Raw genomic sequence first — 15570 nt, forward strand, 5'->3', positions numbered from 1 at the left:
AGGGTCTGGATTTCTGATTGTCTAAAAGAAGACAAGAGCATACTCTCCTACCTCTCAGATTTTTCTAAAACATGAAAGACAGATTTTGTTCATTAACCAGATAGAAATTTAGGTGCCTAAAAATGAATTTAAATAATACACGATGTTTAGTTGATTCTCCTTAGGCAACCTGCAAAGACAACGAATCAGTAGTCATATTGTCTTTGTGCGACAAGCATATTCTTCGACAAGTGTTCTGTAAAAACTAGTTAGGCTGTGAAAAATTCTGAGACAAACAGATAAACAATCAGGGTCAGTTGTCAGAATAATCAAAAAAATGATAAAATCATGAAATTTGCCTTTTTACCCAGAGAATACAGAATCGTATGACAAATTCTTGACTCATACAAGACAGGATTCAGTATCGCACGAAAGAAGATTGCTGATGATTTCTGCTCGTACGATAGAGGATTTGTGCTCGTACGACAGAAGATGTGCTAGTACGATAGGATATGGAAATTCGTGCGACACCTACAGTTTATTGTTCAAGCCTGTGGGAATTGTCGTACGAGATGTACGGACGAAAAACCAAAAAATTGAAAAACCTGAAAAATAACAAAAATAAAAAAAATCAATCTTGGAGGCCGAAAAAGAAGTAGTCTTCGGCCCCACGATGGGCGCCAGAAATGTGTGTGTGAAAAAGTGAACCTGTAGCTACAAGCACAACAATTCAATTAAGTCATTATATGCATGGTTAGTAATCAATAATCAATAAAAATAAACCACAGCAAAGCGACCCATTGCCTTCTAAATGATGTGAGTATAAGATTGCTCTCAGTTTGTTATTGTCATGCCCAAAATTTAGGGCAAAAACAGAACAAATTTTTTTTTTAAAAGATACTGATTTAATTAACAAGCACACTCTTGCGACAAGCGTTAACGAAAATTCCATTAATAAATTCGAGCTCATTCTGAAACGAACGAAGCATCGACAATCGGTTAAATTCTAATCGCGGAATAACCTACTGGTTTAAATTTTATCTCCAAAAGATATTTAATTAATAGTTTTATTAAATTATTCATACTAAAAGTATTAGGAGAGATATTTTAATTTATCCTCCAATATGACTTTATAGTCTTTTTAATTCTTTTATATTTCTCTTTATAATTTAACCAAAATTAAAATCGGGATTAATTAAATATATACATATATACATAATTGATTATGCATATATTTATATATTTAAAATTTAATTACTTATACAAAAATGCTCAAATTCATACATTTATATACATATATATAATTTCCATATGTATTTATGGAAACATATATATATGTATATTTAACTAAACTGGTAAATATTTTAATAATTATTTTAATTAACTGCCCTAACCTCCACTCGGTTAGGGTTTTAAACCCTATAAATTATTATATTTTTTTTTAACTGCTAAACATCTTAGCTGGGCCGAAGCCCTTGGCGGCCATGAATCCATCTATATTTTTTTAGGCAATGTTTTGGCTGGGCCGAAGCCCTTGGCGGCCATAAAAAAAAACCCCTTTTTTGCAGGTCACGGAGAGAACAACAAGTTTGGCCGCGCGCGCGCCACTGTGTGAGCGCACAGTGGGCGCCGCGGCACCACTGTGTGCCCACACAGTGGGCGCCGCTAGCGGCACCACTGTGTGGCCACACAGTGGCGGCCGTGGCCGTCCACTGTGTGCCCACACAGTGGGAGCCGCAAGCGGCTCCACTGTGTGTGCACACAGTGGGCGCCGCGCGGTCGTCCACTGTGTGAACACACAGTGGAGTCCGCGGGGACCCCAAAACTCATTTCCCCTTTTTTTTTATTAAAATTTAATTTTTTTTTTTAATTAAAATACATAATAATATTTATATGTATATATATATATATATATATTTATAAATCACTTAAATAAGCATAGTAAAAAAATAACAATGAAATTTATTTCAATATAAATTTATATAAGGTTTTTTTGAAGAGAATTTTACATACAAAATTCTAAACTAATATAATAAAGAAAAAGATAACATTAAGTTTAATCAAAAATAGAAATATATATATATATAAATTCATTTATAAGACTAGCTTTTAAATCAATGTTAACAAAAATACAATTCAAAGTATTTTATAAAGATACATTATACTTTTTCTGGAATAAGAAATCCATTTATATATTCTTTTTTTTTTTAAAATAGAATATTTACTTAAAACAACTTTTTTTTATAAAAAGAAATACATAGAAATCTTTCAACAACAATAATCTTTTATTTGCCACAAGTGAAATATAATTAAAGTCAAAATGAAAAAACAAATCTTTTATTTCTTCCATAATACAAGAAGCTTCCTTTTTTTTATAAACCAGAAGTAGAAATAACAAGCTTTTCTTTCTTTAAAACATCTCTAAAATATTCTACCAAATTTACAGAATGATTTCTCTGAACAGTCACAACATTAAGACTTCAAGTCTACTATTACAAATTTCAACTTGCTTCTTCTTTCTCTTGAATTTGAGGCATTTATTTACAACAACTATAAACATACATCTGCAACTGAATTCAAATATCTTCAAATACAATCTTCTGAATATCTTTCATGAATCCTATCCTCTTTCTTCTGAATTTCCTGCATAATAGAAAACACAAAATCGACCACGGAGTGCTCACCTCCCAGCCTAGGCTAACTGGTAGCCACCCCCGAGCTCGGAGAACCAATTCCTAGACGGGTACAAACAGGCAAACACAAAGAAACACAAAGCATACAAATATTCCAGACACATTCCCAACCTGGCTTTCACAGCACCACACTCTGGTGGTGAACATTTTCAAAGGGTGGTAGTGGACCAAATACCCTGAGGAGAATCTGCAAGTATGTAATAACAAGAAGCCACCTCATGGCACAAATAACATATCAAAATCTCAACCCCATAAATTCCTTATGCCCCCCAAAGGCATTCTAGCCTTATAACCCTCCTTATGACCCCCATTGCACAAACAAGCCATGCAGCAAGGGTCACACAAAGATCCCTTGTGATCGCTCTCTAAAGAGAGTCTCTCACTCGAGGGCTGTCACTGCTACCACCCTCAAGATCCTCTTCTCTCCCAAGAGAAAGAGAGATCTTGAGAAAACTCCCAAAACACATTCATTCATAAAACAAAACCAAAAGATTTTCAAACTTTCATTTTCAAGAATACAGATTTTCTTATTCAACAACTTTCAGAAATAAACAAAAACAGGTCATTAAAAGTAAAAATGAAACCAACCTTAATCTGCCCAAAGGTTATAATGATATTTGAAGAAGAGCTGCCCAATCCACAATTCTTTATTTTCCTTAATCAATTTCTTTATCCCATAACATTATTTTTCTTCCAAATTTTCTTCTGTCTCCAAAAATGGAGAGTGGGTGATTAACCAGCTATTCCCAAAAATCTTCCTTAAGAAGCTCACTCACTGAGTTCTCACAGGATTCTAAGAAAAATCAACAAAAAGAAGGAAGAAAGCAAAAATGCCAAAAAGACTTTCCTTCCAAGAGGGAAAATCTGGATTTGATTTTCACTTCAATTTTCAATTTTCGCTCAACTCAAAAAAGCCAATTTTTAAAGCGTTAAAAAGATCATAATAAAGTAGAAACTTGCCTAAAATTACCCCTAACCCCTAGGTATACCTTATGGGCTTCAGGAAACCCTAATAAACTACCCCTAGGTGTTCATTTATCCCATTTTAAACCCCTCTGAAGTTTATTTTCGGGTCAAACATAAGTTGACCACACCAAATATTATATTCTCAAAATATCTTTTTGACAACACATTATTTTATTTAAACTTAATAATAATTAACACTTTCCCATCAAGAGACAAGATAAAATATTTAAATTTACATCCACACGTGTGTCAAGTGACACTAATAAAATACTTTTACAAAAATAAACATGAAATTGTCTCTTGAGGTTTTTTTTTACACAATAAATTTAAATAACACATAACACACATGCAGCATATACTGATACGAATAAAATACAACACAAACGGGGTTTTGTCTCTCCAAATAGACAAACCCTGGCTTTACGAACATACATAAGTCTAGGTTTGATTCTCCGTAATTTTCCATGGTCACATGGTAAATTTCCTGCGCATCTCAATTTACACATTAGTACTCCCAAATATTCATATAAAATATAATTCAATAATATAACAATGCACATCATTACTTGCATACAATTTCCATCTGCACAGATTGAATACATCTTTTGTCAAGCAAATTCACATAAGCAATTTTCATCCCAATTCACATAAACTAAACATACATCATAGTTCTATATTCAAAGTAAAGTCCTACAAATTCAATAACGACATCTATCATTGCAATATCATTCTTTCTAATAATCATGTAGTGTTCTATCTCATAAAGCATGTAAGTAAAACATCAATTCATAGCAATGTTATCCAATATCCTGAAATCATATAATTTCTAAGTCTCAAAAAGCATCAAAACAGAGTATCCATAGTAGTCTAAAATATAAAATCCACTGAATGTCAAACTGAGTCGAGGTGAGGCCTCACAGTTATAAGCAATACCAGTGACTAGACTACACCAAGATGAAGGATTTAATCTATATGATATTAAGCTATATGGATGAAAGATAAATGAATAATTCAAGCAATAATAACCAATTCAAGCAACAATGGATGCAAGCAATAATGAATGTAAAATGGATGCAAGTAATCTAAAAAAAAAGCAATAATAATCAATCAATGACTCTAGAGCGAAATTAGCGTGATCATAATCTCCAAGCATGTTCTCAAAAATCTCTGGGGTGAATTGGAATGAGAGCTGAAGACTAAATTTATAGAGAATTACAAAAAGCTCAATTTAGGATTAATTGAAAATAATTGAGAAATCAGGTTGAGTTAACCTTGAGATAGATTCCAATTATAGTTCAATTGAAATGCATTCGAATTAGAAGTCCAAGTTGCATTGGGAAAACAATAATAAATCAATTCCATGCATTTGGGATAAAAAATAGATCATTCTTCAATTTAATCAAGAAAAGAGTCCTTTTAATGCAACTGAACTTCTTTTCTAAAAGCTTTGAGTTCCAATTTAAGAGAATAATTAATAATTCAATTAATTGCTTTTCTGATTTCAAGTTCTCAATTTAGAAAAAGAAATAATATCTCAAGTTTGATTTCTCTCTTAATTCAATTCTTTTTATTTAATTTTCAATTCAACTCTTTGTTTTGTAATGAATTCTTCTTTTTGTAGCAAATTAATTCTTTTTTTTTTTTGCATGATTGAATGGCAAATTTATTAATTAATTAAATATGCAAAGATATTTAATAAATTAAAATAGGATAATTGATCAAAATGAATATTCTTGGAAATGATTTGATTAATTAAATAAATATTTAATTAATATTGAGCGGTTGATTTTCCATGTGATTTTTTGATAATTAAAGAATTAATAATGTGCTCAAGATTGATTTAATTGCCTTTAGTTAGGACCTTGGTGATGTTGTCGAGATTAGGGGCCCATGGTTTAGATGACCAATTTTAGGGTATTACAGATGCAAGCAATCATGATTAAACTAATATGAAAAAAGCTAAGATGCAATAATCTCAATACACAATATTCTTAATGAATCTAGAGAAAAAACTACATAATAACATTAAATCTCTAGGGTGTCTTGATTGAGAGATGAAAGGTTGAATTTTTAGAGAATCCAAAGAGAGACCACCAGTCAAGATTGATTAACGATGAGCAGTTGAGATTCCTCAAGAGAAAGCACAATCTAGGTGAATTTAAATGATTGGATGCTTTGATTCAATTGCATAGATGGTTGGATTGAGTTAATCTTGAGATAAATTCCAATTAAAGCTTGATTGAATGCATTGAGATTATAAGTCTGAGTTTGCATTAGAGATAAAATTAGTTGATTCCATGCACATTCCTCTTATTTGCTCAAGATTTTTATTAGAAAAAGCCTCTTCAATTCAAGTAAACCTCTTTCCTCAAGATTTGCTTTGAGTTTTAATTTTAGAGAAAATGATTTACAATTTTATTGCTTTTCTGATATTTCTCAAGTTGTCTCAATTTTAGAAAAAGAAATATCTCAAGTTGATTTCTTTTCTCAATTTAATTCCTTTTTTCAAATTAATTCATTTTTGCAAATTAATTCCTTTTTTTTAAAATTAATTCCTTTTTGATGATTTAGTGGTAAATTTATTTATTAATTAAATATGCTAAGATATTTAATTAAATAAATAAGATAATTGATTAAAATGATTTACTTGGAATGATTTATTAATTAAATAAACATTTAATTAATTTAGAATGATTTATTTGCCATGCGACATTGATGATTGAGGAATTAATTAATTAGGTGTTCAAGATTGATTTAACTGCCTTTGGTTAGGACCTTGGTGATGTAGTTGAGATTAGGGGCCCTTGGTTTAGGTGACCATTTTTAGGGTATTACACTATGGAGCTAGGTGAATTCGATGCTCTGTTCTTGCAACAACCAAAACATAAAAACACCTGTGCATAAATATACATATAATATAAGTGAAATCATCATTAATATTCCCCAATCGGGGTCACATAATAAAATTGTTGGTAACATGATATCTCATCAAATTAATATAGCACCATCAGCTAAGTATACTGCTAAGCATGTAATCTATTAAAATAAATACAATAGCATAAAATATGATTTATTACTTTGAAATCAACTGGCTAGATTTGCATCACTTGTTTTATTCTAAACATTGATCACATCAACATTAATATCAACATCATAAATATGGTAACAACCCCCAACAAATCTAACACCAAATAGATATGTAGTAAACAAATAGAATAATGGTCCTCACAACCAAACACAAAAGTAAGCACACATCCCGAAGAAATAGCATAATCATGATCATCATGAAGCAATCCAAAACATCATTGGTCCAACACAAACACAAAATATATATACAATCAAGGCATAAGATAGGCAAGTGAGGCCTTAGATTGAAATCAAATGCATCATCTAGAATAATAGCAGAGCACCACATAAAGGTTTATACCCAAGAGAGAATGGCACAATCATAAGCTCATAGGTAAATTATCATCGATAAGAAAGAAAAAAAGAGAAATAGGAGGGGCATTACAATAATGGTCACAAAACATATAGGAAAAATCACATAAGGGATCCACTAACTCTGGGGTTAGTAATGCACTTGTGATAAATAATTTATATCAAGAATAGTTGTATTGAATTGACCTCATCCCCCAAAGGTAGTTTAACTATGAACACAATAGAAGCAGAGCACAAGAGATAACAAAAAAATGTCTTTTTGAGTCAACATGGAAGAGACCCAAAATATATCTCAAAGCTTTGCATCGTCCCAAGTAGACAACACAAAGGCACATTTACAAAACAAAAGCACATGTATGACATAACATAAAGAGGACATATACAAGAATTGAGATACAAATAGAGGAATGCCACAATGGATTTGACCTCTTTATTACCTTGAACCAATAGAGTAACAAGGGTCATCCAAAGATAGCCTAACATAACACAAACACATATCAAGTAGCACACCATGGGGAAGCACATTATGAACAAGCAAACACACAAAAGAGAATCCACGACACAAATGAAGCTAGTTAAGAAAACCATTTGTCTCCCAATATTACTTAAAATTATTTAGGGATGGTGGAAAAGATGCAAGAGGAGACACATTGGACACACTATATGGAGCTACTAAAAGTTCCAAACAAGGACCATGCTTTTATGATGAATCGATTTTTTTGTTACTAGGAGCTAGGGTTAATGCTTATGAAAAATGTGAAGATAACTCATGATTAATCTCAACAGGCTCATAAATATCATCAAAATTATTAGGATCATTAACATTATCATCATCCACATCATCATCTAAATTAATAAAAATAGGATCTTTAACATGAAAAGAAGTTAAACCATCATTTTACTTGAGCATTTTTAACTTAGGTGATTTGAGTTGAACTTCCTCCCTAGGGTTAGGTGAAGGTTGGACAAATGGGACCAACTCAACATTTTGTGTCTTCAAGGAGGAAATGGTTTGGGAAGAAAGCTTGAGAGCCTTAGCACAGCGTCTTCATCAACATTCTCTTGCACAATGATTCCTTTTAGTTTTAGTCGAAACTTGCGAAGGTTGACGATCAACTGACATGTGATTATTTTTTCCCTTATAGGTAGAGGAATGGAAGAAATCCCAATAGGTTGAGAGATAGATGGTGATGCTAAACAATTTCCTTTATAAGATGTAGGAGGTGGGACTTTGGCATACATAGGAGGAATTGGAGTAGGAAGAAGACTGGGTCCATTATGAGGAGGAATATCCATTGGTGTAGGGTATCTAAGTTTATTCAAGGCCATTATCATCTCATTTTTCCATTTTTGATAAGATAATAAAAAGGATGTCATTTCAAGTCTTTAAGGGCTCAAGTTGTTTAGGCCAAAATTAATCAATAGTGAAATTTCCATGCTTTGTTGTGGGCTGGTAAAGGCTACAATTAATTATTATAATAGTGTCATTATGAGGGAATTTAAAATACGTGAATATTAGAAGGGATAAATTTCATGGAAGAGAGCCAAGGGTGACCCAAATTCACACAAAATTGATCTGATGTAGGATTAATAGCAAAGGTAACATCTAAGAACTTAGTACCAACCTCAACATGAAGAGTAATAGAACCAATGGTAGGACAAGAAAAACCATCATACACCTGAACCATAACATCATATTTATCATATGTTATTGGATGCAATTGTTGAGTAAAAAATGTTCTTTAGTAATCACATTGACCATACATACATGATCAATGAGTACCCCTCATGAGAGTTTATCTTTGATCTTCACAGTAATATATAATGGGCCATTGGGTGCATAGGTCTTTTGGAGGTTTAGGTTTGCCAATAAGGTTCACAACATTATTATATTCTACACAAGGCCATTAAGAGAGAAGGCAAGAAGCTTAGATTCAATAAAATTAGTAGAATGATAAGGCAACAAACTGGTGAAGTTTTGGATATTTTGGTTAGGAGGAGCTATAGATTTATTTCCTTTGTCATTCAAACCAACTACAAATATAGTATTGCTATCAATAAAGTCTAGAATCTTATTCATTATCTGGTTACCACTGATGCATCTGGGCACCAAAAGGCCCAAATAGATGTTCGCTTGGTAGATAGATTATTAAGCGAGATGAGACTAGAGGATTGCCAAATCCAAGAGGTGGATTTGGCAAAACATAAAAAATAAGGAGAAAGGATTTCTCTTTGATAGGCTATAGATGTAATTTTACTTCACTAGCTTGGCATTGTTATCAATAAAATTTTGAACATAAGAAGTGAGGAAGGAAATTTTTGGTGGTTACCACTGATGCATCTGGGCACCAAAAGGACCAAATAGACATTCCCTTGGTAGATAGATTATTAAGCAAGATGAGAATAGAGGATTTCCAAATCCAAGAGGTGGATTTGGGACAACATAACATAAGAATGCCAAGCTAGTGAAGTAAAATACTTCAAGTTTTGAAAGAAAATTTTGAATTAAACAAGTATAGGACAACCAACTGAGAAGTCAATAAATGTTGATAGTTTTATAGTAGTTAAGCTTCAGTTTTGTATGGGTGTTGAATGAAATGAATAAAGGGAATATTCTTCATTATTTTCCATGTCCAGAGAGCTACGATAATTACCAAATCAAATACATCAAAGAGTAAAAATAAATACCCATGTTTTGAATGCAAACTCATGAAAAAAATAACAACAGTAAACAATAGTTCAAAATAGTGATGAAAGCTACATTTTTCTTCATATTTGGCCCCCAAATTAGTCCTCCACTACTTAGAATGAGTTTAGGGAGATATATCTTTATTTTAGGAGTAGTTTTGAAATATTTTCTTGCTGATTTTAATAAATTTTGGGCTGTAATTTCACTCAAAAACCCTAATGTTGAGTTTGCTACTTTTCATTTGTAAAATCCATATAAACCCTCATTTTGATTGTGAAAAAGGTTGGATTATTGGCACATACTCTTTTAATGAGATATTAATGCTAGAAGGAGGGCCTCAACTTAAAATTTGGAAAATATAGTGTCTTTCTCACTTGAGTAGTATAAGAAGGTCTTACAATCTACACTTTAGAAATAAGAGTTTCTTGAACTATCTCAACACTTAGAGACAATAACTGATAAAGGAAAATCAAAAGGTAAGATATCATCTGCACCAAATTTGTTCCAAGGTGGCAAAATTACAACTATTTTAGTTCCTCCTATAAATATTGTAACATGAGGCATTGTTCAATCTATAGCTCAAATGGCGTCCTTCACCAATGGTAAAAGTTCACCCCTTGATTTGACCCAATATCAGCCATTGCATGACTTACCAAAGAATCCAGAAATTTTTTTTTACAAATATATGGAAAATCTTGCACAATTGAAGAATATACTGAGACGTTCAACAAAAATTGTAACCGAAAGGAAATTCAACATCAAGATGTGGTATGTAAGTTTTTCCCTTATTCTTTGGGTGAGTTTGCCTATAGTTAGTATGCCAACTTGCTTCATAATGCCATAACCTCATGGGAAGACTTAGAAAACAAGTTTTTGGGCCAGTTTAAGATCTACATTGACCCTACAATTTAATATCATTAGTTTTCCTTGGTCAAAATGGAGCTCACTAAATCCATTTCTACCTTTAATAATCGATTTCATCAATTGTACTAGCAATTGGTTATGCCATATATAGTCCCTAATCTTGAAATAATTCAAATATATCTAAATTCACTTGATCCCCTCACTATATTGTTCATCAAATGGATTCATGATAATGAAATCAATACCTTGTAAAAAATGTACAATCATGCGATAGTTATTGTTGGACAAATGGATCCAAGAGGGGCTGGGGATTTTGGGGCCGTCCCATTTTTTATTACCTCAAGGCATAAGAACCCCATCCCTACCCTGAATCAAGTCATTTATGGTCATATGCCTATAATGAACCCAATACTTATTCCCCAAGTGGTTGCCACAACTCCCTTACTGACATATCTGGGGCATGAGCCACCAAAGAGAACATTTTTTTAGCAAAAAGCATTGCAAAACAAGGATAAATATTCACTTTTGTCATATGAATTGGAAGTTGTGAAGAAGACATTGTGTCAAGTAACTTGATAAATGATGAAGTTAAGACCAAACCCATCTACTTATTAGTAGAAAAGTCATCGTGTTGCTACCCTAGGGAATGGTTCTAACTTCAATTCTCAAAATTATAACCAAAATAATTAGAGTTTTGGGAAAAAAATTATGGACAACAAAGACCAAATAGGATTTGGAGAACAAGAACAAACAATGAAAGCCTCCCTAATCTAGTAGAGAATACAAAATTGTGTGAGTTTTTATAATCTAATCTTTCCACACATGTGTCATTTACATGAAATGTTTGATCACTTGGAGATTGACTATAGAGAGATGCAAATAATGCAAGCGAATCAACCACCACCTTCTTAGCCAATGAATGCAATGATGTTGGAATCTTATGTTCTTGCAAGTGAGGTTTCCCCTACATCTATAAATATTGATGAAAAATTTATTTTTCCTTTCGAGAAGGAGAATGAGACAATATTTGCTAAAGTACATGCTTCTCAAATTCAGAATAGGACTCCTTGACTGATGGCATTCCTCTAGGATCAATTCCTAAACCACTAGTTCTTCATACAAGCAATACACTTTTTGTTCCCAAGGGGCCCAATAGTTACACATACAAAATAGCCTATACATCTCCAGTTATCGATAACCTTTCACCTCCTATGGACAAGTATAGTAGAATGGATGAGTTGAAGAAGGTCAAGTCAAACCTGTCGATGTATGATATACTTCAAAGCTGCCCAACCTAGAGAGAGACATTGATCAAATGATTTTAGTATCCAAGAAGTAGTAGTATTCCACAATCTTCAACAAAGCAATTGTCAAGTGAAAATGCAACTGAAGTCATTCCTACAATGTACAAAGATAAAGGTGAGGTGTCTCCTTTCTTGTCAAGCATACAAATACTTGGAAAGAATTTGCACAATTAATTGATAGACTTCGATGCTTCTTGTAACATGATGCTTTATGCTATTTGTCAAAATTTAGGTTTGACTCCTCATCCATCCAATAGGATTGTTATTTAATTAGATAAATTTGAATTCAAGGTGATTGGAGTTCTAAAAAATGTCCACAAACAACTGGTTGTTGATCCATGCATTAAAAAATATATTGATATACATGTTGTAAATATTTCTGAGTTGTATGGAATTCTCCTTAGTCATGAATGGACTAAGTTCTTGAGATGATAGTTCTCACCAACCTCACTTAGCTATGGTTTCCATGGAGATGTATAAGCAATCAAATCAAGATCAATGGTAAGCCAAAGCTAAATGAGATTATTAGTGATTACAATGGCTTGAATGAAGTCATCAATTTTGTGAAAGTTGATTTAGGAGTTTACAACTTAGATCATATTTTTACCATCAACCATAGTGAAGAAAGTGATTTAGAGGGGAGCCCAATTGATGGTGTAAAAAAAATAATTGGTAGTGATGATTTATTCAAGAAATTCATTGATAAGTTGGAAAAAAAATTAAGACCATTTTCTAATCAGATCATCGAGAGGAGTCAAGAGAAAATCAGCCCCCCTCATAGCCTGAGTTAAAAGGTGAAAGTGAAACTACCACACCCATGTAGAGAAAGGGTGTAAAGGATCAACATAAGGATATGAAAAACAAAGAATTGGAAATTAAGGTTTAATGGCCTTAAAAGAAAGCAAGGCTGCAGAGCGGGGATTGAGCTGATTAACCCTAGAGGGAGGTCCTTTTTTGTAACCATAAGGCTCTAATTCCCATGTACCAATAAAATTGCAAAATATGAGGCATCAATACATGGTTGTTGTTCACACTAAAAAAATAAAGTAAAGCTAATAATTGTTGAAGGTGACTCCCAATTGGTTGTTCACCAAATACGAAGTCAATATTTATGTCATGCCAAGAGATTATGTGCATATTGTAACCAAGTGTGGGAGTACTTTATTGAGAGCTTTGATACATTTAACATAAGTTTGGTCCCTCACTGAAAGAACAATACTACCAACTCTCTTTTTATTTTGGCTAGTTGTCTTGAGTCTATGGAGGGCTCTAAAATCAAAAGATTTTCTATGGAGCTGGTTTCCATTCCCTCTATACTTGATAGTGTTACCAATTTTCAAGTTTTTGAGGATGATCACCATATAATAGAGTTCATTTTGTGTAGTGGTGTCTTTGAAACTTAGATTATTGATGAAATAGAAAGAGATTTATTAGAGGTTGAAGATGAAGGAATCATCAACTTTAAGATGAATGATAGCCCAAAAGTAATGGTGGCTTGAGAAAGGATATTTGACCAAGATAAATCTTACCATGTTAAAACATCCTCTACCAAGTTTGAAGGAGATAAAGGCATATTACATAACCTTGGTGGGAATGGCAATGCCAAGGAGGTCTTAATTGAAAAAGTATGCACTGACTAGGAAAAAAGAAATTGTTCAACCTCTAAGAGATTATCGAGAATCTATCACAAGGAACTATGAAGAGTTAAAGACTTATGCCAAATTAGTGGTTGTACATACTATCCCATTGAAGCTAGATACAAAACCATTAGGTAGATACAATGCTCAATAAATGCATTAATAAATCCCCTAATCCTTAAGGAAGTTCAAAAGTTAGTGAATGCCAAGATTATATTTCTAGTAAGGAACTTCACATGGGTGGAAAACCTCATCCTAGCTAGAAAGAAGAATGGGTCCTTAGAAAAAGATAACTATCCCTTGCCTTCATTGGATGAAAATTTGTAGATAATAAATGATTCCCAAATTATGTCTTTCCTTGACATATACTTAGGATACAGTCAAGTGATGGTGTAGGAAGAAGACAAATAGAAAATAAGCTTCACCACTAAATGGGGGACCTTTTCCTACCATCGAGTACTCTTTGGGTTGATCGATACCAGAGCAATCTTTCAACGAGCCATTGACATTTATTTTAGTGGTTTGGTAGGCAAGTGTATTATCATTTACATGGACTATCTCACTGTGATTTCAAAGAACATAGCTGATCATGTAAGCGATCTTTGGTAGGTGCTTCAACATTGTCAAGACTTTGGTATTTCATTGAATCCCAAGAAGTGTAACTTTGGAGTCATTGAAGGGAAATTGCTAGGCCATGTAATTTTAGAGAAATGTATTGCAATCTAGATCTTGAACACATTGAGGCCATGCAAAAATTAACTTTACATAATAGTAAGGAGTTGAAGTATTTCTTTGGAAATATTATTTTTGTAGAAAAGATCATCAATTTTTTTGCTGAAATAGTGTGCCCTCTGAATGGTATTCTAAAAAAGTATGTCGAGATAGAATGGATAGCAGAGGCAAATAAAGTGTTTGAAGAATTCAAGACTGCTATAGTTAGTGCTCCTCTTCTTACCAGATTATTTGCTACCATTTAAGATTTATTCTATTGCCTCTGAACATTCTTGTGTGGGAGTGTTGAATCAAAAGTGGGCAAAGGGATATGAAAATCCAATTTCCTGTATGAGTGCACCCTTCAAAGATGATGAGCTAAGGTATCCCAGTTTAGATAAGAAGTCCTTTGCCCTAGTGAAAGTGGTGAAGAAATTTAGACATTATATTTTGAGAAGTAAAACCACCATGATTGTAATAAACTTAGTTGTCAAAGCCATGCTTATGCAAAATGAGTTGGGAGAAAGATTAGGTAAGTGGATGGTGATACTATAAGAGTTTTATTTGTAAATCTAACCAATGAATCTTGTGCATGGACAAGGCCTTTTTAAGGTACAAGCTGGAGCTGAAGAGAAATTTTCTTATCATCATTATTTCTTCTAGGATGTGACTTCAGATGAATGGTATAAATATATGTTATATCATCATTTACAAAAATCCTACTCCAATGGAATGATAGGACCATATGGTCAAGCATTAAAAATTAAGAGTGGTTTATACATGATTAAAGGCAACTAGTTGCATAAGAGGAACTTTCACAATTTGTATTTAAGGTGTAGATAAGGAAGATGCTGCCACCGTGTTTGAAGCTTTCATGATAAGTATGGAACTAGACATGGATCAATTGAGGATATTGCACACTAGATACTAAGGTCTGGTTATTGTTCTCTTTCTTTGTTCAAGGACACTCATGAATATTTTCAGTCATGCCATGTTTACCAAATGAGTGCTACTAAAGAAAGAAACACCGCCATGCCTCTGTAGCCAATATATGAGGTACACATGTTCACCTAATGGGGCCTTGATTTTGTTGGTATGACCAACCCTTCATCTTCTACAAGACATAGGTATATCCTCACTGCAATATATTATTGCGCTCGATGGACGTAAGCTTTGGCTTACAAAAAATGTACAACTAAAGGTGCAATCAAGTTTTTGGAGGTGAAGCAAGGGAAAACCAATGCAAGGTTAGATGGTTAGTTTAAACCCAAATAAAGTATAAACCAAAC

The sequence above is a fragment of the Cryptomeria japonica genome, chromosome 9 (genome assembly GCF_030272615.1).
Source record: "Cryptomeria japonica chromosome 9, Sugi_1.0, whole genome shotgun sequence".
NCBI lineage: Eukaryota > Viridiplantae > Streptophyta > Pinopsida > Cupressales > Cupressaceae > Cryptomeria > Cryptomeria japonica.